Source organism: Cyanistes caeruleus, chromosome 12 (genome assembly GCF_971803275.1).
Source record: "Cyanistes caeruleus chromosome 12, bCyaCae1.hap1.1, whole genome shotgun sequence".
NCBI lineage: Eukaryota > Metazoa > Chordata > Aves > Passeriformes > Paridae > Cyanistes > Cyanistes caeruleus.
Genome location: NC_141712.1, coordinates 12,228,355 through 12,251,498, shown reverse-complemented (window position 1 = coordinate 12,251,498; position 23,144 = coordinate 12,228,355). Strand labels below are relative to the sequence as shown.

Genomic DNA, 23,144 nt, shown 5'->3' with positions numbered 1-23,144 from the left:
TTGCACCCTGCACATCTGGGAAACAGGATGTATTTAAACAGATGAATTTGGGCTCCATGTTTGCATACCAAGACAGCTCTTCTACTGCTCTCCACAGAAAAGGCAAGTTGAAAAATTTTCAGAGCAAAAGCAAGTAATTTTTGTTTTGGTATCCTGAAGTAATTTCTTTCAAGTAATGTTTTGCTGGCTGTGGCAAGTAGTTATGAAAATACTATAACTTAATATGATGGCAAGTTTTCCCTTTGTACATGACAAATTACAGAAGTACAAATGATCATGGTGCTCTCAGCAATTTAGTAACAGGCTTTTTGCTTTTGTAATGAAGATAGACAACAGAGCATCAGATAGGAAGGAAATAAGATAAGGATCTCCCAGAAACTGCAGCATTGTGTGAAATTAGGATGGTCTTGTGAAGTTCATATGAGGACAAAAGTTTTTTAAGGTCCCAATTCTAGGAGTCAAGGAAAAGATTTTTAATTTTCATTCATTAACAGATAAATTTCTAGCACTCACAGCTTCCAAAACAAGCTAAGAAGTCCCACATATTCATTAACTGGACTTCATGATAGCTGTGCTGTATATTGGCTAGCAGAGCCCAGCCTAACTCATGGCTTCTGAATATTGCAGTATCAAATAGGAGACATTCAGAAATGGGACTAAAAGAGGGAATGGTGAAGGGTCAGGGTAGTCTTTCCTCAGTATTAAGCTCAGGATGAAGAATCACCTCAGTACCAGCTTAAACATCAACTCATCAAAAAGAGTTTTCTTTGCAAGATGTAGGCTTCTTCATTTTCTCCAGTTCTTTAAATTGCCTTTGTGCTTGTAGATCAGGTATGCTGTAAAAATCCTTTCCTCTGTGGGTGTAGTAGAAAGCTGGATACAAGCTAAACCTATTTAAATTCCTGAAAAATTTCCCAGTATATTTGAAAGGCATTTTTGGGGTCCTGAACACAGGGACCTAGTGCTGCAAGCAAGGCTTGTGCCCTGAGCCCCATGCAGGAGTGCTGAAATGCACAGTGACCAAGCACATGTGTCCTGGGGAGATGGGCAGTGCTGAGCACTGCTCTGGCTGGGGTTTGCAGCCTGCCTGTGCCTGAGCTGAAGGAGGGAAGACAGGTGATCTATGATGTGCTTAAGCAGTGGCCTCAGCCTCAGAAAATCAGGGGTTTATTTCTGCTGAATCTTAGAAAATTGTGTACAATGACTGGGTTTTCCTTCTATTAAAAAAAAAAGAAAAAAAGAAAAAAAAAGAAGAATGAAACCAAGGAATGTTTTTTGGGCAGTAAGTCCCTGAGGGTCTGAGCAACTTTCACACTACAACCCAGCCCTGGGCAGCTGAGTGAAGGCAACTGCTCTTTTACAAAAGGGCTGTGTTCTGCATAATCTCACAGGACTTTAACCACATCTGGTATTTCTAGATGCTGCTGAAATATAGGAAAATTTCAGCACAGCACTTCCATCAGCAGTGACTGAGTGACAGAAATCGTGGCTGAGATCCTGCATTCAAGCTGTGCAACATGCAGCTGTCTGGATAAGCAGGAGAGTTTACTATAACCTACACTAAGTGCAGTCCTCATCTTTCCATCTCCATGGCAAATGTTTTGTCTATAAAATGTAAGCAAGGGTAAGAATCCTAAGCATTTTGGTCCTCTTTTGGCAGAACTAACCATTAATTTACAGCAGTGCTGTTATAAAGTCATCTTTCTTGTCCAGGAGAAAGTATTGAAAGTTTGAAGACAGAAATTGAAAACATGCCTTACCTAAGTCCATACATAACAGAAACCCAGAGCTTCGCCTCCAACAGGTACAGCCAAAACAGAAAGCACCACTTCCAACTTTCTGTTCATAAAGATGATGATATTCATAATAATAATAATAAGGAAGTTACTGCTGAGGAAGCTGAGGACACCCTAGAGCTTATATTTGAAATTTTCATTGCTGATGGACAGGGTGATGGTGGTAAGCCCAGCAATACCTGCTTCAAGAACTTTGCTGCTTGCTAGTTATATTGCTACTCTATCACATCCTGATATCACAGCTGAAATGCTGTTTTCAGTTTAGACCCCCCAAAAGTCTACCTTCTATCCTGCAGGATTTTGTGATTTATCTCTTCTCTGTTTCCTTGCTCTTCACTGTGCAGTTATATCCTTCGTTTGCCTTGCTCTTCATTGCTGTAAGTTATTTTTTATTTCTGGTTTTTATTATGGTTGGCACTGAGAGTTCACATTATGTTGTTGCCCTTGAAACTATAACAATAACCCTTTCAATTAGAAGATTTTGGGAATCTTTCCTTTGTGGTCATATAGTAATCAAACAGGGCTGTATCTTTAAATGTTGTAGGATGTATGGACTGTGCATTTTCTGTCCTATGCTTTTAAAAAGAAAACATAACTATAATTGGAGACACGCTTTGGAAAAATGTCTGTGATGAAAATTTGCAATGCTTTGCCTTGTTCTAGGCTAGCACAGGACCTCTGGCATAGCTCAGCATGGAACAGAAGTGCAGCAAACAAGCTGTTCCCAGCTCACCTGCCAGCCAACAAACCTTCCTGGTTTAGCTGAAAATCGTTTGCATGGCTTTGAGATTCTTCACTGTGAGGGTGTGAGGCTCTGGCACAGGCTGGTCAGAAAAGCTGTGGATGCCCCTTCCCTGGAATTGTTCAAGGTCAGGCTGGATGGGGCTCTGAGCAATCTGGTTTAGTGGGAGGTCCATGGCAGGAGGTTGGAATGAGATGATCCTTAGGGTCCCTTTCAACACCAGCCATTCCATGAGTCTCTACTTTGTGCATGGTGAGGGAAGATCTGCTTGTATATCCTTAGAAATCAAGGTTGTGAAGGCACATGCTTTAAAAACTGCAATGCCCCTGTTTGCAGCAGGAGGAGAGGATATGGATTTAATTATATTTATGAGAGTTTAATTCTTAAAAACTAGACAAATGGGTAGGGATTTAGCAAAGTGGCAGGATTTGGTTGGCTCAAACCACATCGGCACTGTTGAAATGCCTATATGTGGGGAACAGTAGCAATATGAACATGGGGTGTCTCTGCTCATTTTTTGGGAGTGACAACAGTGAGATGTGGAGGGGAGTGATTGCAGACTCAAGTCTGTGTGTGTCAGTGCTTTGTCTGCTCCATGTTCTTCTGTCAGACAAGTATTGTCCTTTATGTCAATCTCTGATGTGGTGATTATTAGACCACAGGTTATGGTGTCGATGTGCATCTTGGGGTGTGTATATTAATGTCACCATGGAATCCAGAAGCTGATGAAATAGAAAGGATGCACATTGGAACAACACCTTTTCCAGCCCCAGGAGAGGCCTGACTACTTTCATAAATCCTTCGTTGTAGCACACAAGCTTCTTGGCTGGTACTGAGCTGTGCTTTGGAGCATATGCATGAACGTACACACAAATATAGAAAACATTTCTTTTGGCTATTTCCCATGTGGCTTAATTTTTCACAGCTCTGTAAAATTTCATGTGCAAATTCTGTTTTTATAACTTTTATTTTATCTCAAAAGTAGAGTTTTGAATAATTGTTAAGAAAATTTTATCCCAGTCACTTTTAAGACAAAATCTTTGGTTGATAAAGATAGCACAGGGAGCTGTTATATATCTTGGTTTTGAAAGCAAGAGGACTGCTGCCTCCCCTTTTTTTGTTTTTCTTTCCTCTGGTTTCCTCTTCCTATCTCTGAAGTGTTTATTCTCATGCAGAAATTATAGTAGGTGTTAAAAACCCTGTGAGTCTATTGCAGCTCTGAGTTAGCTCCTAATCCCAGTCCTGTTTTCTTCTTCTCTCGTCTCACATATCCCTGTGCAGTTTGTATTCCATTTATTAATTCCAATCTGATTGACTGTGGGCATCTTTTGAACTACATAATTGCCAAAATGCCAGTAAATGTAACTTAGTATTATGTCTGTGCCCCAGCCACTACCTCAGATGTTATAGACATCTAGATTTACTCTTCTTTGTCTGAACTTTTTTTTACCCCTATTGCAGTTCATCCCTGTTGGTCTCGTTTCTCTGAAGCTCAGACTCAGCAGGCTGAGATAGTGGCTTAATCCATAGGAAAAAGAGTGACAGATATAAACACAAAAAATAATTAACTTATTGTTTGCTGTTTCCAAATGTAATACCACACTTCAAACAAGACATTGCTATTTCATAGATCAGAAAGATTGAGTGCAGATTTATCTGTGGCAGGCCTTCGTATGAGCCAAGCTCTGAGCATGGACAAGAAAAAGTCCTTGCTGTGAGTGTTGTACAAAGTAAAGACAGACAAGTAGAGAGATATAGAACAGGAAAACAAAGAGAGAAATAGGCAAATTTTATGTGTGTTAATACAATGAGCATGGTAACATTTTGCATTTTGCAAAGGATTTGAAATAGGGATGGAATGAGAACCTGCCCAGTGCATTCAGCTGAGTCCCATCTGTGGCCATAGTTCTGGTTCTGTGGCTGTAGGATGTGATTTCAGGCACAGAAGTGATGGAAAAAACTGATAAATGAGTAGACAGGTGGGTCTTGAAGAGAGAGGTGAATGAAATCCTCTGTGGAAAATACATTTGTGTGGTAGAGATGAGATTCATGAGGCCGGGGGTGCTGTCTCGTCAGTGTCCCTCATAGATGCAGTAATGCTTCTCTTTCTGTAATGCTTTTCCTTCTCTGGTTTTTTTAACACATCCTTTCTCTTCGTACAAACTCCTTTTCCAACATACCTTCATTTTTCAGGGTAATGTTGCTACAAAACAATTATTTTATTGTAAAATAAATGAAGGAAATCAGGAAGAATTAAGAAGGAATATGTTTACTACTTCAGTGTACAACACTCCGAAATGCAAATTGCCATTTTATATAAAAACAGAGGAGGAAAATGGTGTGAAGGAGCCACTGTAGGAATAGAGGTTTTTCCAACACTGGTTCACTGGGATTTTTGAAATTCCAAAGCCAAATTAAAATATTTTGAAGATTGAACTACCATCTTTTGTATAGATACGTATGAAGGTATTTTCTCAATGTGACACAAATACCAAAATATGTGGCTGTTATTCTAGTAGAGTGTATTTTCCTATGATATCCCTTTTGCAGGCTTCAACAGAAATTTTAGAATTCAACAGAGACAGGGTTTTTTTTTCCTCAAATTGATATTAGATTTTTCTGATTTCTATTGACTATAATTAAGTAATGAAAAATGCAGGGGAGTGTCATGCCTGGTTTATTTTAAAATTCCCTTTTTCTTTCTCCTTTTTTGTTTCCCCTATCTAACTGCTTATATGACCCTTTGTAATTTCATTATCACAGTGGTTCAAAGACAATGGCAAAAGATGACAAAGAGCAAAAGGAATGTTCAAAATCCAAGTCCATAAATAGGTTTTCTTGAGAACATCACAAAGGCTCTATTGTGCTACACATAGCAGAGACAGAAAGGATACGTGCCCACTCTTTACCAGAATATGCTGCAGACTTTTCTGCAGGTCACTTGCTGGTGCAATAAAAACCCTGAAAATATCCATGGGTACCAAAACCTCACTTGTAAGATGCTACCACATTTTTTTTTCCACTCATAATTCAAATAGTTGCCCTAGGTTTGCGTATTGGTGTGGTCAGACAGCACTGTCTGTGTCCTGCAAAGTGCTTGTGGCCTGAGAGGAAGTGCTCCTGCTGTGCTTGCTGTGGGCTGTGACAATCACCTTGGAAGCTGTGCTTGAACTGCGTGGTGGATTTTCAAGGTCAATAAAAATATTGGGTTGTAGGATGGGGAGTGGGAAACCGACTTCATTTTTGCTTGTGGCTTCATCTCGGTTCAAAACCCTCCTGATGCATTATCTGTGTGAGTTTTTGGGTAAAAATATATTAATGCTCTCTTATTCAGTGCTGTTCTATTACCTATTCATCAAAAATATTGCTTTTGTGCATTTTTCATTATAAGATTCAACATTACCAATGTTAATAAAGAGAGAACTCCTTTTCTTTTCTTAGAAATAGAATATGTAAAGACATTGCCTCTTTGATGTTTCTAAGCCAATACAATATGTATTTGAATGAGGATAAAAGTCATTCTTTTAACAGAAGATCATCCAAGTCATTTCTGATGAAACTCAAGAGAAGCTTTTTTTTTAAAGAGATGCTTAGAAATTAAGATTAAAAAAGGGGGGAACACCGCTTTAGAAGTAACAGCTAGTGGAAATAAGTCACATATTTGATAGTATTTCATGTAGGCCCATGGTGACATCAGCCTCTTTTATTGCGATGAACTGTTCAGCTGCAGATGCCTTTCCTTCAAAGGGATGGGACCTTGCTGTCACAAGCAGGTATTTCATGTGATGCTGTCCTGAACTGTGAACAGCAGACACGATTTTGGGTGTCTCTCCCAGAATTTCCTGTGCTGCTCAGCACTCCCACGTCACTGGCTACTTCTCTCATGTGGGAATTTTTACTGTGAATTTTCCACTGAGAATTAGACCGTACATGACTTGCTGCTCAAGAGCTGCTATAAATTTGGAGCTAATAAATTTTATGAGGCCTGTGAAGCCTTGGGACTAGGAAGCTTCTTGAATGCTGTCCCAGTTCACTACTGTCTGGCCAACCCCTCCCCTGTGTGCAGGCACAGGACAGCGTCGTATCTCCATTTATGAGTTATCAGCTTCTGTGCTGGCTGCAGAGTCGTGCACTGAGGGAGTGTAAGGGGTTTAGACACTTCCTTAATTTACTGTCTCTGAAAATCTGTCTGGATTTTGATCATTTGGCCAAAATATAAGAATGTACCACAGAATAATTAGCAGGAAAGTTTTCTTAGAGCACAATAGACGTATTGAACAGGAGAGGCAGCTGAGGCAGAATTATGGTTGTTGCACCAGTATTTGTTCCTGTAAATGGAAAACTTCCCATGGATAAGGGCAGTGTCCTGACTCATTCCCTTGCTCTGCACTGTTTGAGTAGCTGGATTTCTGCTGTGCAGAACAGGTTTCCTAGGAGCACTGCAACACTATCTGGGTTTGACTTTTAGATGGATTTATTTTGGGCTGCAGCAGGAGAGTTTGAGCTTCTACTGACTGTCAGGGTGCCTGGGGAGACAGCTCTGGGGGTTTCAACACAGTGAAAGTGATTTTGCAGGGCTGATGCCTTGGTTTGTTACTGTTGGGTTTATTTTTTTTTTTTACGTTTAAAGTGAACTTATGAAAATGGATGTATTGTTGTCAGGAGAATAAAGGTTTCTTTTCTCTCAGTACAGAGACGTTTTTTGAGGTGAACTTGACATCAGTGGCCAGACATAATATCCCCAGCTCACAGCAAGTTGAATGTGTTTTCTTGGCTCACAAACCTGTGCTGTGTTGCCTGAGCAGACTGAAGCAGCCTCCTGGAAGCCACGTGGACTTTACAGCTTACCGAGTGGCACACAGACTTCTTCTCGGTGGATTATTTTCAAAGTCTGACCTTTAATAAACTGGAAGCCACTTTAAGAAGGTTCTATGTCTACAGAATTCTTACTACCTGTAAAGTGCTATGGCCACTCTGTACCAATGGCTGAGACAGATGCTCTTGGGCTCATCAGGTCTGTTTGCAGAAGGTGTTTCTAGGTGTAGCTGAAGGGGTAGGTTTAAAACTGAATCAAAACATCCAGTACCCAATTTGCTCTGAGGTTTGTTTGGTTTTTTTTGTGATCTGCTGGTATTGCTGAAATAAAAACAAAACAAAACAAATCTTAAAATGTATTTCAGAGGTGCAGAGAAACAAAGACCCAGACCAGACACCTGCTGTGAGGGGCAGGTGATACATGGGCATAGTGGGGAAATGTTACTCTCCTGTTACCTCCGGCACACACATGCCAGTAGAGAGGCTGGCAAAGCAGCACAGTAACTGAATGATGCTGCTGCAGTTTCTAAGCCTTTTAGACTGACTGGGCAATATAAGATATTGTGCCTCTTTTAAGTACTTAATGGCCCTACTATCATGATAAAAAACAAAACCATGTCATTCTCTATAGATAAAAAACCATGACTATTGGGTTCAAAACTCTGTAGAAGAAAGATGGGAAATAGATTTGTTTCACTTTTAAAACAACCCTTTGAATTTAGACAATGCCAGACATGTAGTCACCATTTTGAGAGGTTGAGATGCAAAACTTGATTGTTCTGAATATTTATTAGAAAATGTATTGCTACAGCTCTGATGAGAAACAGCCTACTATTCTGCATCTTGCATAAATCAAACATGCCTGCCATTTGCTAAATTATTACATTATAAACCATGTTGTAATTACAAAACTTTAGTTGTTCCATTTATAATCTCCATGGTTTATTGTATTATTGGTTGGACTTGAAAGCTGAAGCTTAGAATTTATGAAGTCCACTAAAATATTATATTCCCCTTCCTTTTCTCCTGATGATCAAATGACTAAATCAATTGCTGGGGCAATGCCAATGGTATTAGGATCAATAAGATTGTGAAATTTATTGTACGTTTTTGTTGCTGTATAAAATTAGATTGCAGAGTTTATGAATGTTTATTCTTCTGAGCCCTAGATTTCTGGTTTGTCTGAAACATACATTATGGTAGTTTGGTCTTTGCTTGTTACATAAACATTTCACTTGCAATACTTTAAATGTATCCTCTTAAAAAAAAATAATGTTTGCATTTTTAGTAAGTTTCATCCAATTTAATTTTCATAGATATTTTGTGTTTTCAGGCCATGAATTGACTCCACAGACTGCTTATTTAGTTTTCTTGCTGAATTTGGAAATTTCCATTTCAAGCTAATGGAACTTTTCTTGATAATTTTTCTTGACTTGTGCACAGTCTTTTGTATCAGAGAATCTCCTGTCCTTCTCAGGTTGGCTGCAGATGATTTAGACAATGTGTATTGAGACTTAATTTCACAATTTTTTCAGCGAGTTCTCTTGAGCTTTGAGAAAGAGGTATTTAAATTTCATCCTTAACTTTCCACAAAGAGACTAAAATCCCATTTGTCTTTGGGAGAGCTGGTGGCTGTTGGTGTGAGGTTTTCAGCTTGCCTGTGCTGAGCTCTGGCAAGTAAAAATTTACCAGTTTTCATCAAGAGAATGGGTTTTAACTTCTTACTGAGCTCTAGAAAGGATGTGCCAGTGGCCATGGCATGTGCTGTGTGTAGACACTGGTGGTTTCTCTGGAGATTTCCTAGGTGCTCTTAGGCAAACATCCCTGCTGCCAACATCACAATAGAAGTAATGTTTCTTCTCTGTTAAAACTGAGCTAATATTCCTTACAAATGTGTTTCAGGACTTCTTAAGAACTGCAAGTTGCTCTAATACTTCAATAATTTAGAGCAGTTAAGCTTTGTAGAGTCTTGTCTATTTCATGCGATTAAAAACTTTGTCCTTTTATGGTGTTAACCTGAAGTGTGTCTGGTTTCATTTTGGTTAAAATGTAATTAAGTCATCGAGGAGGGGTAGCTATATTAAAAATTTTTGCTTTTTTGTGAAAATCTTTCCATGAAGCTCTAAAATTCTTACTCTACAGTAACTTTTGTTGGCTGCTTGGAGTGTCTTTGCAGTTAACATGCTCAGTTATCATTATGTAAATATAAGTTCGATGGAGAAAAATATGCTACTGCTACTTGCTGTGACAGTAACATAAAGGGACAACATTGAGATTATTTTTTTCTGCTTGGTCTTTCTTGAATGTGATATCTTTAGTTTTAAAATGGCATTGAAAACTCTGTCTGAAATATTTATCAAGCACAGATATTGCATAAGGGAAGAACTAAAAAAGGGAGTTCCTGGTAGTCAGTTCCTAAAGAAGAGGTTTTAATTCTCCATTTATCTTTCAAAAATTAAGCTTTTCAGAAGTTATATCTATTAAATCCAAACAGAGCTTCACATTGCTGAAATCTTACTTTTAAAAATCTTTATTTGAATGTATTAGCTTTGCCATTTTTATGAAGGCAGCAAGCTATCCAGTAACAGGTAAGAACATGAGTGACAAGGGCATTTGTCTGGAATGGAACCCAAATGACGGCTTTTTACATCCCAGAAGAGCCCTTAGTTACTTGGAAATAGGTTATTATGAAATATTCCTGTGTTACTTTTTTCTTTTTTACCTAAACCTCCCCAGACAAACTCAAAAAGAAGAAAGAATAGACATTGAAGCATCTCTGTATTTCAGACTGAAAACACACTATTCACTTTTATTCCTTGCCAAGTTAGAAAAATGCTTTTGGTTATTTTTGTGAATTTATTTGTATGTAGGTAACTTAAAAAAAAAGAAATACTGGCATCATTCAGGTGCCTAAATCCTGTTTTCAAAGTATTGTCTTTCAGGACTCCTGGTAGAACTGGGACTACACAAAATATTGAAATGTTGTGGTAAAAGGTAAGCCAGTACTGGAAGCCAGCTTGCACACTGGTGTCTGCTCCATGTCTTCTGGGAGCTAATTCATGGTGCATCTTGGATGTTATTTAGGTCAGATTTCTCCTAAAAATGGGTTATTCTGTATGTTAGTTCAAATTCCTGCAGTCTGGGCACCTTGGGGCTTGCAGGTCAAATTGTTGTATTTATTGAGTACAACTCCATCTTGGAAGTCAATCAATGGTGTCTTCTCAGTGGATATTGATTGGGGAGGTGGACCATGAAAACCTGTCATATCCTGAAGCAGAGACCTGAGCTAATTGGAGTGTAGTCGTGTCATTCCTTTATCCATAGTTACAGGATGCTGGACTGTATGGCACAAACATCATTGTAACAGAAAACCAATGTATTACATGATAAAGATTAGTTTATTGATGGAGCTCAGGCTTGTGCAGAGCTGTGGGGATAGCTCTTCCATGGCGTACCAGTAACTATTCTACAATGTAATAATTTAAAACCATTAGCAGCATGTTGTTGTCGTCTTTCATTTTAATTGTCTTATGTCTTCTACTGTATTCTTTTTAGCACTGGTACATATGCCAGACTTTAAAGAGTCTATTGTGGAATGTTTGTCACAAACAACCAGGACTAAAAGGCTTGAGGGCATGAAATAAACATACATTTGCATTAAAAAATAATTGCTCAAGGGTCTTACTTTGTGTTTTTATTTTTGTCTTGGAGGAAAATATGAACTCTTTCTGCATTTGGCTGGTGCAGTAACATCCAGATATGAGTATTCAGGAGATGTTGGGGCAAAAGCAAACACACCCTGCCCCTCCCTCTGCTGGCCCACCCACCTCTTCTGCTCCATTGGTTTTAATACTCCCTCCAGACTGGAAAGGCAAACATGTTAGACCAGGAATCCTTTGCTTCAGCTGCCTGACATATGGTACCACATAATCTCTGTTTCATTTTGACAGTGCCAAAACCCAACAACCTCGTACAGCAGCCTTGAAATGTAATAGGATGAGCACACAGTGCCACAACAAAGCTGCTGTGTTGGGTGTGTAAATCTGTCCATCAATTAACAAATTCCTCGTAATACTTGTTTTCAAGAAGTTGTTGTTCTGATCATCAATTGTTTTGTTGGATGGGGTTTGTGTGATTTGGTTTTTCTGCTTCTTCTAGAGACAGACCCTTGTTTTTGGCTGTCATGATGCTGTACATGCAGGATTTCTATTTCTAGCCTCCCACTGCTGTTTTGCTGACCTCTTTCTCACTCCGTAGGGAAGCACAAGTCAACACAAAGATTACAGTAAATTTGTTCTATGGTAAACTTACATCAAGAGAAGAAGCAGGAAGGCACTTCCACAAACCAGTGATGATTGCATTTCACTACAGTGTGGCTCATATATCACTGGAAATGACAAAGTGGTTTGAAGTGCATAAGAACATCAAAGGACCCTTGTTTATTCAAGGTCACAGACAGATGGAATCTGGTGTATGGCAAGCCTGTATGAAGGTTATGGTCTTTGGAAATGGGAATGGATGAAACCAAAATTGGAACAAGATGTAGCCATAAAGGCAGTACATGGCATGATAAAAGACTATTAGCTCAGAACATTTCAAAGAAACTGGTTTTATCCCAGTTACGAAGGGTGATATTGGGAAATGTTTGGTTGATTTTTTCTTCCTCAGAGATGACTAATTTCACTTTTGGTGACTAGAAAGCTTTTCTCTTTTGGTCTGGAGGTCATTTATCTTATTTTGCAGCCTTTAAAGAAAGAGTTGCCTTTAAGATCCTGCAACTTTAATACTGCCATTCCCCTTCTAAGTTGGCACTCTTGTTATGTAGATAAGATTTTTTGGAAATCCCTATTTCTGAAAATCTCACTCTTGAACATTTTCTCAACATTGTCATTATAAAGAGAATGAAGTAATGCCTCAGATGTTTTAATTGAAAAATATATATTCAGTTTAGCTTTTTATCACCACAGAAGTACTCCAGTGGCCTTTTTTTAATATCCCTTTTCTCCTCCTAAAATCAACAATTAAAAATAAAAGTTAGTTTGATTTGTTTTGTGGAACATGCAGATATAAACTCCATTTTCCACCTCACCCTTTATTTCCAAAAGAAAAACACAGCCAGATTTTCAGAATAATTTTACTTGTCTCTTTGTGGTTGAGCAACTTAATGGTTTGGCTTAGATTTACTACAGCACAAGTGTCAATAATTAGGAAGATTTGCTTTCCCAACATTTACCAGTCTCCTGCTATGGGGAAAGCTTTGTTGCAGTCAGTTAATTGTTCATCATAACTCATGCTTTTCTCCTCTTTTTTTCCCTCCTTTTTGAAGATGGCTTTAAGTTTTAGTTTCAAATTCTCAAGTGTGCTTTAACACTGCCCCACCCACAGAGAAGAGGGGGAAATAGGAGGAGAGAGGAGGCATCTACTAAAATTGACCTGCATGTCTTCACATCCAAATCCAAAAACATGATCAGCATCTGCATAAATAATGTAACACACAGGAAATAATTTCCTGACCAATTTACAAAGCAAATCTAGAAATCTACCACCAACTCTCATATTTTCTATAGATACAAATCATGGATCTTGACTTAAATATTCCCAGATAGGTTTACAGCTACTGAGTCATGCTCTAAGTCATTCATCCAACAGTCTCTCCATATTTTAGGCTGTGAGTATATTGTCTTTATAAGCGTTTCTTGATTTGAGCTTTTCTATGTTTAGATGATTCTTCTCATAAACTTGTCAGGCTTCTAATTAATGCACTGGACTGCTAAGCACGTCAAACAAATAACATAATTTTTTTGGACATGTCACAGATTCCACATTTATTAACAGGGTTTAAAAATTGCTGAACTCAAAGTGGTTTTGATAAATACAGAGTTTGGATCTGACTTTCTGGCACAGCATTTTGGGAAAGAGACAAATTCTTCAAACAAATGTTACTGGATTATAAAATTGAGAATTGAAGTTTTTAAATGAGGCTTGAAAAATCTTGGAGAAATAGTCTACCATAATTATTTTGCAGTCTCTGTCTCTTCCTCTCTATCATGCTAGCACGAAAGAAACTGAGAGAAGACAAGGAATGGTTTAAAATAATGTGCACATTTTCCTCTAGTTCTCCTGTTGAGAATTAGTGGAAAGTATAGAAACAGTAAAATTTGACCAGAGATTTATTTGCCTTGAGATTTCTAATCACCTTCTGAGAACAGGAGTTTCCTGAATTAATAAACCAGTCCAACTTACTTCTATGTGGAAATATTCTTACTTCAGCTGGAGTTCACTTTAGCTATAGAGTTCAGAAAGTGAGAATTTTCATTCTTGTAGTGCTTCCCTGAACATGGCAGTGTTCTTCCAAAGAAAGAGAGTTTGGGGAAAGGAGCAGAGCCCCAGACATGCTCTGGTTCATGTAGACTTGTAGTTTTTGATTGATGCCTTTACACTTTACACTTATACTTTCCCCACTATAGGCAGAACAGCCTCATCACTGAAACACCCAGGACTTTTCTGAGTTACTTGCAAACATTCTTACCCTCCAAAATCTATCCTAGTCTCCCACTTACAACTTGTTTTTATGGACTATAATTCTTGTAAGAATTACAGACTAAGAATATAGAATTAATAAGATACTAATAAGTATGTTACCAAGCCTTCTCCCAGAAGTGTTCATGCAGTTCCTTGACTCCAAGGTATTGGTACTTTTGGCTAGAGTTTGTTAAAGAAGTATGAAGGGTTTAAGTTTAGAGTAGAAGAATATTTCACTTGGAAGGGACCTATAAGGATCATCTAGTCCAACTTCCTGAGCAATTCAGGGCTGACCAAAAGTTAAGGCATGTTGCTCAGGACATTTCTCCAAATGCCTCTCGGACATGGATGGACTCAAAGTATCAACCTGCACGCTAGGAGTCTTGTTCCAGAATGTAAATTACATGTTCTGTTGGTGTGATTTTGAAACACGAGTGACTTACAGAAAGAAGGAGAGAAGGTAGCCTTGCTCAGTGCCACTACTCCTGGAGTCTTTTAATCCATTTTATCTGCACACTTGGATCCCACACATAACAGAAAAAAACATTACAGAGATTCTAGCTCATTAAAATAACTGTGAAAGAGAGTTTGGGAAGTCTAAATGCCTGTAATGAGATGGCAAGGTGATAAAGTGGGTCTAGAAATTATTTTGCAGCATAGTTATTTTAACTTTGACTAATTCAAAGTGAGGTGTACTCAAGTGTTGATATCTTTGTTAGCTCTGTGGTAAATTAATGTTAATAGAAGAGGGCAAGCATAATATCTGTTATTCTCTTCTGTCCTACCTAAATCTGTAAAATACCATTTAATAATGGCTAATCACTGGGCAAATCTTTATATTTTACAGAGGGTGAATTTCATCCTTATACAGTAGATCTCCTTGGATCTAACATATCTTTTAAAAGATTTGCTTTCATATTTCAGGGAGCCATCTCATCCCTTGCAAGATATACAGCTATTTTTTTCCAAGTTCAGTGCTTTCTGCTTATATTCTGTGGCTGCTGAGCAATTAATTTCCCAAATGTTTACAGAGAACAGCTATGGAAAAGGGGATCATGACTTTTAAAAATATCTCTTTAAAGAAGATGGCTCAATAGTGCTGTGTAATCCAGTACAGCTTCTCTCATGGCAAGAGCCCCTGGTAGAGTTGTATCAGTTTTAGTTCATCAGAGCAAAAGGATTTTTTCTAGTTTATTTGACTATGTTAATTCCAAATATTTTCTCAGTAAGATGCAGCATATTTTAATTGAAACATCCAGATGGAATATTTTATTTTTACTTGCCTTTAGTATTGTTTTAGAACAGTCTAAATTATTGGACTCTTCTTTTAATTTATGACTGCTATTTAACCATATTGTGAATATGTAGCAGTGATATAATTTTGTGACTAAGATACCGAAAAATTCATCTTGTCTGCAGTCTTACATTCTTTAAAGTAAACATACCAAACATTAAAAAGGGGGTTTAAAATATACATTAATTTTATCAGAAGTAGATTCTAATATTAATATCTAGGCTTTGTTATTGATACAGCTCATATATAAGTTGTGATTTTTAAATCTTGAAACATTTTATTTCCCCTTTTGCATTACAACTTTAGAAGGGGGAAATTCCAGCTAGATAGATTGTTTTCTCTAATGTTTTAAGTCACTCTAAAAATTAATCTTTTCAAGTTTTGGTGGCTTTGTTGTTCTCAGGAAGGATTCATCACATGGGATAGAGTTGATTTTTAGCATGAAGTTTGTTCCCCCTTTTGTATTCATTCTGCATCTGAAGAAAATTCTGTGTCTGGAGGAAGGATATTTATATATCCATAGCTACATCTCTGCCTACCTTGAGCCAATTATAACAATATGGCTCTTGTGCTATTTTTCAATTGTATTCAAATGGTAACAAGCTGTGATCTGAAAAATACAAGTATACATCTGGTACACATGTGTATTTCTGTGGATGCCTATGCAGAATATAATGTATAAGCAAGTTCAGCTGGCGACCTGTGCATCCATGCTTTGCTGCATTCATACACCAATAGAATTATTTTCTGATACTGTTGTGTCTTTCAGATGTGATGAAATGCTTCAGATATAAAATCTCAATGCAGATAAGCTCTGTAACTTACAAATATCTGTGGTGTCCCTGTTCCTTCCAATTACTTTCATTTCATTTGTATCCAGTAATAATAGGTGTGTTTGCTGGCAGCCCTGTTCCATCAACCTGAGATCCAAAATTAAAGCTAGGTTTCTCACAAGAATTTGCTTTTATTTAGTAAGTTAGAAAAAAAATTGTTTAGAGCTCTGAGCTAGACTAGAATCCAAATCACTCTTTTATAGCTGCACAGACTTTGCAGAATTAAGGTGAGTGGAAAATAATAAAAATCTGTTCCCCTTTCTAGCAGCAAAGAATTATAGCTCTGAAATGGATTTCTTGCATAAGATAATTATATCCTAATCACAGCTGTGTTTTTCAAAGTTGTGCCAATTTTACAACATTCATCTTTAAACACCTGGACCTGTGAGTTGTGATAGTGTTTCTGTGTTGTATTTTACATATTTGATGAATGCTGTAAGAGTGTCTCTCTGTATTTTTATATATCATTTACGCCAGCTGAATTTAATGCTCAAAAGCTGATTAGCAGCCTAAAGGCACAGGGCTGCCCGTACTCATCCAAATTACTCTCCATTGAAGTGTTCCATAGATGTCAATGGATTCATATCAGGCTCCATATGCAATATATTTATTCATCCACAGAGGAGAAGGAAATATTAATGAAGATTTCTGAGTTCTATCAAATTTAGGCAGTCCTATATCACTGTTCTATATACACTATTTCAGTGTGCTGCAATGTCACGGTTTATGTTATGAATTTGGAAAAATAGTTGCAATTATTAATAAACAAAAGGTTTATGCTGTGCTCTTGTGCATGTGTTCTGTTTGAGCATCCAGGAAAATGTATCACTCTGCTGCTAAAAAGAAGTCCCGTTTACATACTTCTAAATACCAGCTCAGCTTAAATGAACAGTGGAATGAGGACCACTGAAACAGCACTTGAGAAACCCCAGCAATATTTATTGTTTTCCTTGTAGTTCAGGTTTGATGTTAAACATATTTAGGAAGAAATAAAAATGTTTTAATGCTCAAACATTAAAATGCTTTTAAATATCAAAACCTAGATCACATTTCTTTCCAGACTCTTGCCAAAGTTTACATTTCATCTGGGTATTTTCTCATTGGCTTTTCTTTGTAGATCATCTCTGTTTCTGTTTGGCAATATTAGTTAACACAGCCACTCTTCCCTTCTAAAGAACATATTAAGCTTCCATAGTTGCAGAAAGGAAATTGGGGTGGAGGTGGTAAAACTGATTAAGGAACATCCTGAAGGAAGTATAGTACAGAGGTGGAATAAAATCCCTCTATTTCAGGCTGACCTTGCTATTGCAGCTGCAAAAAATCCATCTATATGTGATACATGTGCTGGAAATTATTTAAAGAATTTAAGTCACCGTCTTAATGGGTGAAGGCAGTTCTGTAAGAGGCTTGGGTGAAGGAGGGCCATCCATAGGAGTATGTAGTTCCTTGTCCAAATCAGGGCAGGGAATAGCGACAGTGTGCAGCTTGCACATGGATAGAGTCAGAGCTCCTTTGTCTCCCAGTGCTTCTCAGATAAAATATATAATAAGGAAACACATGCAGTTGTTGACCTTTAAATGTATATTATAGTCTTTCATTTCATGGTTTTAAATAGCTATTTTCTTATTATAATTTAATAAATGTTATGCTTACAAACCTGGAAAAATTGGCTTGTTCCATCAATTTCAAAGGAACACAAAGTACACTCTGTACTGTGTTGTAAAAGTTTTATTAAACTTGATACCATTTAAAATAGTCTTTGAGAATTGCTGACACAATGATTCTAGGTTCTTCTTGGCTTATATATAGTCTGAGAAGTGCTTGCAACGAGAAGCTGATTTGCTGAACTGGTAATTGTTACCGTAGCTACCCCAGTCTCTGGACATAATGTCTTTTTAGCTCTTGGTGCATTAGACTCAAATGAAGGGTAAAGATCATCTCAGGGAACAGTTTACCGGGGGGTTGGGATTTCATGTGAGTAGATAAGAGCATTTAAACTGTTCTGCTGCTGTTGAAAGAGGGGTATATTTTGTAGGGGAACCTGGAGTGGTACTGGGATGAATGCATAGAAATAAAAGGCAAGTCAGGCTCATAACTGTCAGCCAAACCCATCTGCAATGTAAGATGAATGGGCTTTTGGATATCTTCTTGTATTAATGTGTATTGTAGGAAAGAAATGCCTAATAAGACTGTGGAGGAGTGGATCCTCGTCTAACGATCTGATTTCAGTTTTCAACATTGGGGTTGCAAATGACAGTCCTTACATGGCTAGGGAAGGCTAGTTTTCAGGAATAAGTATCATGCTGTGATAAATATTCATGTCAAAATCAAAGACATTTGTAATTTGCTAGTGTTGTGACAGTGACCCTGGCCTAAAAATATGTCTTCTTTTCTATGACTCCTTGTCCTTGCCTTGCTGTGTCCCTTTTTGGTGCTGCAGGAGTCCTGCTGATGCCTGTAAGGGTTAATGTGGCTGATTTAAGAATGTAAATGCAGAAGTTTTTTCAGGCATCTTAGGCCTCAATGCATTCTCTTAGTTCTGAGAAGGTATAAGAATGGAGTAAAATGCTGGTAAGCTCCTTCCTTAGAATTTATCCAGTGGTAAATCAGGGCTGCAGAATATCCCTTTTGAACAGAAGGGACATCTAAATGAGAAGTTTTTCAGAAAGCTTCTACACTAATCTCTATGGGTAAAGATACCTGCAGTGGTCGGAAAAGACTTTCAATATTATTTTGTGTAATTTGAAGAGCTTTTAATTTTTATGGCATTTTCTGTCAGCCTCTCCTAAACAAGGAATAAAACCTTTTACTACATGCCACAACATAAATATTTTATCTAAAGAGGTCTGTGATGAAAGAAAAGGAGACACAGATATTCACTGCTGAGGAATTTCTGAAGGATGGAAATTCCATCATAGCTGCATTTGACCAATTCTCTTTTAAGAAAATTGTTTTAAAAGCCTGGTTATAATCAGTGGTTAGGCAATATGAAATAAAAGTATGCATTAGAAAACTATGCTTATGATTGGCATCAGTTCGAAACTGTCATTTTACCTTGGACCTGTGGGACCTTCGGCTCATAGTGGAAATGCTTGAGATTTTGAGTCCTGCAGTCCATCCAAGCAGCATAATTCAATGACTGATTGAATTTTTGGGGTGTAAGGAAGAGGGGAAGATGGCTTTTCACTATATGCCTGCTGTACATATCTATGTGTGGTGATACAACAAGCAAGAGTATTTTAAAAGAACCCCTGAATTAATAAAGCTGCATGAGGTGAGAAAAGCCTTGTTGCAACAAGCCAACAAAAGCACTCCTTCAAGGAGAAGGGAGAAAAGAAAACCCCAAGAACTCATCTCTACTTTGCAAAAAGAGCGCAGTAGTCAGCCAAATGGTCATGTATGCTGTGCATTCCTTTTATTTTTCATTTGTTTTCTTGGTTAGTGTGCAACAAAGAACAGAGGTGATGGGCAGAGCAGCAAACCCACAATGACTGTATATATTACAAAAATACGGACAATGCTTACAGGAAAGTGACACAGCAGATTTAAAATGTGTGGTAACATTAAAAATGTCTCTGTTTATTCTGGTTCCCACACTTTTGGGAGTTCCAGACATATGCTTTTCCCTTGGCATGAATCTGACAGAGCACTTAGTACCTACTGAAGGCTAAGTCAAGTATAGCAGCAGGGCTGGGCCCTGAGGCCTAAGTAGCAGAGTTCATCATCCATCATCCCCTGACAGATGATTTTCTCTATTACATAGTGAGGAAGTGTTCACAGAATGCACATTAAATATGTGTATATTTGTGCAAAGAAGAACCTCCTTCAGAAAATCCTTTTATTCTTATCCTTGACCAAATTATCATTGTTATTAAAAACATTTTAATCAACTTACAAAAGGAAAAAGGTCAGGGAAGCAAAATTAAATTAAAGTGGTTACAAGAAATCAGAGCTGTACAATTTCCTTTAATCGTGTTTCCTTGGAGCATGTTGTGTTGGGTATTTTTGTTTAAAAACCAAACACACAGAGAGAAAGATGTGAAAGTTATATGTAAATTTAGCTAAACAAAAGTTTCAGTCTTTTTTGTCAGGAATATTTTTTAGGGTATTTTTGGGGGGAGGGAGTTTAGGGTGGGGTATGTTTGGGGTTTTTTGTGCAGCTGTTGAGACGGCGGTATCCTGGGTGAGGTGAGCATATCTGGATATTGTCACTTTGCCTTGTACCTCTGCCACACTGTTCAGGGAAGGGTGGCTTTACAGTGGTAACTGGGCTTAAATGGATTTTCTGGAAAAGCATGAAAGGGTAAGATACCAAATACTTAGAGTGTTTGAACTTATTTATGTGGGAACAAATAGGAGTGTAGGCAGACCCTTTGTAATCTGTGGCAGTCCTGGCAGGTGAAACATGGACAGGACCTGACACTTGCAGATGAGACAAAAGAGACAAGGTTTCAGCTGGAAAACTTCGATTTCAGTTTCTGGAGTGGACCAGTCAGAGATGACTATGTTCATCCATAAAAACTAGTGCAGGAAGAACGAGGTTTGAGGGTGATGTCAAGATTCAGTGGGTTCCACAAATCTAGTAGAAATATGTGATCCCTCTTCAATGGGACTTCAGTCACTTCAGAATATTTCTGTGTCTCTGTTTCCAATGGAAGAATATCCTCCTATGTAGTTTTTACCACTTTGCTTTCTTTTGGGCTTCAGAAACCCTTAGCAAGCTGTGTCTGCACTGTGAGAACTTTGCTGTTACTTTTGTTGTGGCAAAAAGCTTCGAACTGCTATCAGTGTGAAGGCTTCTTGATAGCAGGCATCACAAAAATGTCTGGCTCTTCCCCTTACTACATCTACATTTTGTATTTCTTCACCTCATAGGGCAAAATTACTTTCAAACCTGTTAAACCTTGTTGAATTTTGATAAAGGTGTCATATAAGGACCCAAAACAGGTTTATCTTGTAATATAGATAGTTACTTCTTATTTTTCACTGCGATTATTACAATGTTTTTGCACACTGAAGAAAATTGTCTAAACTTCTTACATCACCTCTATGTGCTGAGGTAGAAGAGAGGTGCATGAAGAGACCAGATAGCCTGGATAATTAAGTACTTACTGAAGTGTGCCATTGACGCTATAATAAATGGAAGGGATTGCCTGTCATTTACTGTTTATGTCATGGAAAACTCAGAGCAGATTCTTAATATTTGCTTTTTTTCTCAAGGTCATCCAGACCACTGCAGAAGGAAATTCTAGGAGTTTTCATGTGGTCATTGCTAGAGAAATAATTTACTTTAGTATCCACACATGCAGCATCTTTGCTTTGTTCTACCTTTGTTAAATTAGCAGCAGTGCTTTTTAGGGAGAAGAAAAACTTGTAGTTAAAAATTTTTGGCTAAAATATCTGAAAGAAGTGTTATTGAATCACTAAACTCAAAAGAATTCTCAATCTGCCATGGAAGCAAGTAAATTCTATTTCTGTCTTCTGTCTTATGCACTCTCTCCAGCAGAGGATGGGGAGGTTCTTTCTGTTCTTTCTGTTTTCTTATCTTTCCTACATTTCCAAGTAACAGGTAAAGTTCACCACAGGAGAACCTCCTCATTTGAAGTGATGTTTCCTAACTCTCAGCTAAAGCCAAGTAAATGAAAACAGCAACTGCTAAGCCAAACTCTGTGCTTTGGCCCCATCCTGGGAGTGTGACATGATAAATACTCTGATGTTTTTGAGCACTGCCAATAGGATCCAGCTGGCTGTTTTTAAATGTGTGGCATTTACAGATGCTTTCCTTTCTCCTTTCAAATCTGTTCAACTCTGGTGGACTAAACACTTATCAGCAAGGCCAAAATGTACAATACATTCCTCACTGGGTTCCTTGGGTGTGTTTGGTTTTTAATAGCATTGTATGCATTGAAACCACAGTAAGTATTTCTGCTGAGCTTAGAAAGAAGCATGGGGTCTGAATTTGGTTTGAACATGCTGTTCCTCTTTGCAATTTCTTCTTTTTGCCCCCCTGTTGAGCAGCTTGTTATAGGTGTTGTAGTTGATGTGATCCAAAATATCATCAAGGATACGTATGCATGTGGTGCCTGGTGTTCTGAGTCTCTAACACAGCAGAGAGTAAGGTGTATTAGAAACTCGTAGGTGGCCCTAACCTGATCCAAGTCAGCCCAGTTTTGAGCATAGATGGGATGAGAGGGCTCCAGAGGTCTCTTTTGGCCTAAGTTATTTTAAGGTTCTGTGATCCCGTGTTTGGTTTCCTTGCGTACAGCTAGGAAGGGCTCATAAAAGCAGCCTGGTTTGTCCATAAAAGCACAATGGCCTTTGGGCATGCTGATCCACCCAAGTTACTTCTTGGCAGGAGGAGCCCAGCCTCTGGTTCCCTTTTTGCCTGCTTTTATAGCTGTTTCTGCATCTGGTGTGGGGTTTTGCCATGATGCAGACGATTACTCTTCTGGGTAGGTACTCATTGCTGCTGTGGTTGAGTAGCTGGCACAGTAAAACAGATGAGTAAAAGCTTTGAAGGAGCTTGATGCGTGTGCTGGCACGTCAGGCAGGCATAATAATAATGCAGGTCTTGCTACACTGCCTTGTGGCATGCTTGTTTGTGAGCCCAGGCCACCCCTGGCAGGAGTGATCCTCAGCAGTGGGTCATCCAGAGAGAGAAAACAGAGAATATGCTGAGCTACTGACAAGACCCACATTAGCATGTTTTGTATCTAGGTGTTCCTGTGCTGAATCACTGAAAATGATTTGGAGACAGCTGAATAGTGCTCTGAAGTCTGAACCCAGTGAGGTGTAAAGGAGAACTCCCAAGACAGTGGTGGAAAGATTATGGTTTCAAGCAGACCAATGGCCAGTAATTAATCCTATCTGAGGATCTTTCTCCGCTTTGCATTGACCTTCTGCAGCTTTAGCTGTGATTGCAACTGATCTGAAATGCTTTCTGGGCAGCTTTAGAAAAAAGCCTTTTTATAAAACAGAATTTTTGTGCTGTTTTCCAAATTAAAGGTCTCATGTGCAGGCACAGGCACATGCATCCTTTCTCAAATGCAGAAAAACTTGACAGCTAAGGCCCAAAAGATGTGAGCAGCCCTTTCCAGAAAACAGATGGTCAGAAGAAATGTTTTTGGCAGTGGTAGTAAGAG

General features: G+C 38.3%; 1 protein-coding gene and 1 long non-coding RNA gene across 2 annotated transcripts in view; one reads left to right on the top strand and one right to left on the bottom strand.

The window, feature by feature from the left end:
• LOC111934588 (uncharacterized) overlaps window positions 1-23,144 on the top strand; it is a 357,296-nt gene that overhangs the window by 271,756 nt on the left and 62,396 nt on the right. The gene's annotated exons all lie outside the window — the stretch shown is intronic.
• LOC111934586 (uncharacterized) overlaps window positions 5,232-23,144 on the bottom strand; it is a 35,857-nt gene continuing 17,944 nt past the window's right edge. The window contains exon 3 of the long non-coding RNA XR_002867277.2: window positions 5,232-7,674. This is a non-coding gene — a long non-coding RNA (uncharacterized LOC111934586). The remainder of the gene's footprint in view (window positions 7,675-23,144) is intronic.